Raw genomic sequence first — 5,763 nt, 5'->3', positions numbered from 1 at the left:
GTCGGCTAACTTGGAAATCGGCAAAATGTCCTCAGAATCAATTTGAGTCACTGTTGCCTTAGCTTTGGCCTTCTTGACCCTCTTTGGCTTGGCCTTCGGTTGAGATTGTGATGGAGAGGATTGGACTGTTACAACGCTAGGGATATCGGCCAAAAGGTCTTCGACGACAACCTTGTTGCATCCCATCTCGTCGGCGGTGGAGGCAATAGTGATTTTAGTACCAAAGTGGATCGCTGGAAGTGTAGTCGGTGGGTTAGCTGGATCGTAAGCGGACGCCTTAGTACTTTCACGTTTTTGGCTACGAGTTCTGCCTGCAAGGGCGAGGAGTAGAGCTTGAAGTCGGCACTGGGTTAGAGGAATCAGTTGGGGAGCAGATGTCAATGGCTGCTCTGTTGGATCAAAGGTTGAGGCTTGGTCATGTCGTGGTAATGAAGTGGTAAGAGGAGTTGTTGCTGAAGGTGGAGACTTGCTTTTCTTGGGGACGTCGGGTAGGGCAGATTTGTAGGTTGGGATGTAGTTGAGCAACAGAGGGGTCTTGCGTTGATTAATTGGCAAGCCCAATAGCTTCTTGAAATCTTTACTGGGGTAGAAGGTTTTGCGGAAGTCTTTTGGTGGTTAAGGAAGAGCTACAAGTGCAAAAAAAACAGACATTAAGACATATGAAATGAACAAAGTAATAAAGACTTAAAAACAGGTAAAGTGACACATGGTTCTTACCATTACCCTCTTTAAAGACTGTTCAGCTCAAAGGGCAGAGGTGGAGGTCATCATCAGGTGGGAACTCCCAGTTGCCCGAGACGATGAAATAATCATCTCCAGCACCTTTGTTGGAGTCTGGGAGGTCGGCTATGAGTTTATACTCAGTGGATCTCGGCTTGAGGTAATAGATGTAGCCTTTTTCGGATTTCAGGCCACACATGGTATAACATTACTGGATGTCGGCTGGTGTTATCCTAGCATTTTCTCGGGTAGCTAGGGTAATTATACCGTTAATGACTCTGTAAGAGTTGATGGCCAGCTGCATTGGGTTAAGTTTGTAATAATGAAGGACTTTGCGGAAAAGGATGTTGAGAGGGAACCTAAATCCACACTCTATGAAGGCCACTACAGGGAAAGGCATAGAGTCCCCATCAGGCATGATGGAGTCCTCCTCCCCTATCAGCCTAAGGTGAACATCAGTTAGGATGGAGAACTCTGTCCTAAAGTACTCTAGTTTGGCCAGGATGTCTACCCTTCACCTGAACATACCCATGATGTCGGCTAGAGAGAGAAGGTGCAGGATTTCAGAAGAAAGTAGTTTGTGTGGTTTTAAAGGACCTTGGTTGAATCCTAGAGAACACTAGTGTAAAGGCTTCTGAGAATCTAAAGGAGTTTTTGGTTAGGTTTTCCTAAGGAACAAAGTTCTAAGATCAAAACCCAAACCTAAATCTACGTAGTCAAAGGCAAGAATCTGGAAATAAAGCAAGAAAAATAGAAAAGAACAATGATTCAGACTCAAGACAACCAATGGAAATTCAAGAACATTGTACAAATTGTGTGCAGATGTGCAAAGCCAAGTACAGTGGCAAAATAAACAGTGTGTGAGTAATATGTGTATACACACACCCAGAAAGAGATTGGACAGAAGCAAAGTCGCAAACAAATATGATGAAATTTAAAAATAGACGAAGATTCAAGAACGTAAGTGGATTCACAATGGAGGCATACAAGCGTAACAAAGTTTAAAGTAAAACAAAAAAATTGAAAAGAATGGGAACAGTGACTTACCAAAGCAAATAACGCCGGTGTGAGGAACGTTGAAGTCAGACGATGGTGGTGCGTGGAACAGAACGGTGAATTCCTTGTCGGAGGGGAAGAACGGAAACAGTTACAGAGCTTGAAAAACTTAAAACGATGGCAGTTTTTTGGGGGAGAAGTTTTAGAGAGAGAAAGCTTGAGAGAAATCAGAAAGCATGAAGTGAAAAGACAGAAAGAGGGAAGTGTTTTTGTTAAAACACGAAATGGTGACAAAATCACAATAAATGTGTCTTGGAATACGTGTCTATCAGGCGGCGCGGATAGAAGCGACGCGACCTGATGGCGCGTATCAGGTACGGATCAATTAGGAAAAAATGCGTGGTGAAAACAGTTAAGAAAATGTGCGTAACAACTCATGCACAGATAGAACTCTTGGAGTTCTTGATTTAATAGGGCAAGAACCTCGGCTAGAGGGATGATCTCGGTTAAAGCACTTGAAAAACTTGGCTCTTGGTTCTTAGGCATTGATAAAGCAGACTGTAGTCTTGGTCGTATGGGGCCGACGTATGATGACCTCGATAATGAAGGATAGAGCAAGTCTTAGCCGACGTGCTACGTGGACAAACGATATAGGTTCCATCACCTTAGGATGCTGAGGTAATAGAACCTAGGGGCAGTTCTAGGGGCATATTTTTGTGAATGAAAACACGTGTTCGAGGTGGCACTGAAGTGCTAGCCGAGGTGCCATGTGTCTTGGTCATGGCACCGAGGTGATCTCGGCTTGGCTGAGGTTATCCGCGAAAATGTCGGAATCCGAAATGAGCGGATAAAGGACAGAAGTCCTAGAATTGGGGAGGATCTCAGTCTGGATAAAGATAAGGCTCTTAGGGAGCTTATCTCTATCCGGTTGGGAGTCTAGGATGAGCATTAAGCCAGAGTCCATTGAAGCTAGGCTTCTATAGGGATCAAGTTAGTGCTGGCTATGAAAGTAAGGCACCCTCATGGGTCTAAGGTACGTTTTTTGTATTCTGGCTTATGAGTTAAGTACTGTTTGCTATCTTTGAGAGATAATTGAGAACTGACTTAATCGTCGAAGTGCTCCCAGGTAAACGAACCACCACCGGAGTCTTATTTTTCTGTGATAGGTTGTTCGGGCGAGATCTATTCTGTTGGTGCTCTCCAGCTGGGTACTTGTTTGACAGTGTGGTCAGAAATCAGCACACACAGATGATATTTTTGAAAACTGAAAGAAGTGTCAATCTTTCTTTTCCTCAGCTCTCTTCCCCTCGCAGTAACTATTCTTCAATTTTTGCAGAAATGAGCTTTATTTTCTTCTTTCTTGTATCAAGTTTACTGTCATGTTCCTAAAATTCCCTGAGTTGAATTATTAGAATTCCATTAGCTTGCTTCTGATGAGAGACTATTCTGAACACTCAAACAGTAATGGCATTCGTGAGTTCTTGGATGATAAGGCCAATTAAATCTCATTAACTATTAGTGGTTTCATTTATCTGTTAACACAGGTAAGAATTTTATACAAGATTTCTGGATTTTTTTTTTTTTTTTTGAACTTATTTGTATTCAAATTTCATAATAAAATGAATGTAATGCAAGGATTTTATACTTTAATTTAGTATATGTTGACTAGTTCATCGACAATTAGAAAGAGATGAGTCACATGAAAACTAGAACCATCAAGCATTGTCAGGGACCAACTGCCACCCTGCTATTTCCAACCAATTAATTTACTTTCCCAAGTAAACCAGTCGTATAAAAATATATAGCTAGATAGATAGATTTTGTAAAAATAAATTGTGGAAAATCAAATCAGTGGTTATTGGAAAAAAATAATTACAAATAAATGATATGAAATGGAATGTCACATGAAACTTTTCTACTACTCCAATTCATACATGTTTACTAGTTCATCAGCAACAAGAAAGAGTTGGCTCACATAATTCAAAAGATGGTGTCATATTGTCTTACTGAAATTCTCTTCATCAATCGTATAATTTTTTTTATTACATTGAAAGTTATCTGGATTAAGAGCTAAGAAAACAGGGTTGCAAGAACTGAAATCCATATCTTTATGTTTCAACAATAAGCATATTCTAATGCTCCAATGACCATATTGACTTTTTTTGGATTATTAGTTTTTATCTTGGGAGATTTGTTTATAGACTCTTAGTGTCTAACCTGTCCTTTAAAAGGACAAGAATTATATAAATCAGTTCAAAATTCCTTAATATTTTAAAACTTATTTATTTTACTATAATACTCTCATATATATATATATGTGTGTGTGTGTGTGTGTGTGTGTGTATTAGATTGCAATAACCCTCTCGCATCTCAATCTCTCTTCTCTCTGTCTCGCTCTTATTACTGTTGCCCTCCATCGGTGCTATCGATGCTCTACATCGGCGCCACCACCGTTCACCATGAAACCGTCTTCCTCACCACTGTCACTCGTCCATCCACAACCTCAGATCTGAAATCATTTACAATCGTCGTCACCGAAAAATGACAGTTCGCAACGGTTTGCAAATCTCAAATCTGAGATCCTTCACTCTCTCCCTCTCTCTAGTTCTGATGGTTCGTGCTCTGTGTGTGTGAGTGTGTGTGTCATTCACCATTTATGCTCTCTTTCTTTTCTTTTTCTTCTTCTTTCTTATGATTCTCTATTTTCGAACTCTGTCTCCCTATCTCTCTTTCTTCTTCTCATGATGCTCTGTGTTCCTAATAGTAAAATGTTACTCTGATTCATGACACAACACTCTCTTGTAAAGCTATCATCGTAGCTTGTTTGAAAGTAAAATTTTGTTTTGAATCATATTAAACTTTACTATGATTTTAAGAGTAAAATTTTACTCAGTAATAAAATATAAATGAATAAATAAAAGCAAAATTTTACTCTGTAATAAAAAAAAAAGTAATATTAAACTTTTTAATGATTCAAAAATTTTATTGTCGTTAAACAAATCAGCATGTTGTTAACCTTTATAAAATTTTATTATTACAAAAAATAGAGTACATACTAAATGAACGAACCATAGTCAAATTTTACTTTTAGATCTATAAACAACAAACAAAAAACTCCTGATTTTTTATTACAATATCTCGATTTTTCATTTTTCTGTCAAATCTAAGTTTTTTTTTTTTTAACATCTCAAATTTGAAGTTATTGATTTCAAATATGAGTTCGTAGGCATCAAATCTGAGATGGTGGTGGTTTGACGATAAAAATGATTGTTGTCTACCGATGATGACGAGATGAGCAACACCAATAAACAATGATGAACAATGACGGTAGAAATGATGAACAATCGTTGAGTTGGTGAATTAGTGAAGAGAGAGAGTGTGCGGTCAAAAAAAGAGAAGAAAGAGAGGGTATAATAGTCAAATAACAAATTTTATCCTTCATACAGTACTTCATAATTATGAGGGGTTTTGAAAGTATTAGAATTTTTTTGTCCTTTTAACAAGAAAAAAAAATAAAATAGGAGGGGTTTATAACCAAATTTCCCTTTTATCTAATTACAGCTCCAACGATCAATGTTTGGATGAGTTTCTTGTGAGAAAAAAGGAACGTCGTGGTAATTTATGTAAGGAAGTGTATTTTTGTTTTTTCAAAGCTTCTGCAAATAAATTGATCGAATATTTGGTTATCATACTTCCGTTTGTCTTCTTTGTAACAATTATAGCTTTGTTTGTGTTTCTTGGTTCTTATCGTCAAGTGAAAATATTTATTGCTCATAATTTAGTTATCCCTCTAGCTGTTATATCATATATTTTTTATTTATTGCTTTCCTTAACTTCAGTGCTTCAACTTGTATATATTGTTGCAGCCCAAGGTGTACTTTCCTAAAATTTTTGTATATTTTGATTGTCTTTCACTTTTGCATAGATTTTGCATTGACATGTTTGAGGCACACGTACAAGACTTTTAGAGCTTTTGCCCCTTCTTACGCGGCATGACCGCCTATTCTTCATTCCATGGTTGAACCATTTTGTTCATTTGCTTGAACA

Source organism: Camellia sinensis, chromosome 6 (assembly GCF_055761805.1).
Source record: "Camellia sinensis isolate YWXY chromosome 6, ASM5576180v1, whole genome shotgun sequence".
Taxonomy (NCBI): Eukaryota; Viridiplantae; Streptophyta; class Magnoliopsida; order Ericales; family Theaceae; genus Camellia; species Camellia sinensis.
Note: the sequence above shows the minus strand (reverse complement) of the source record.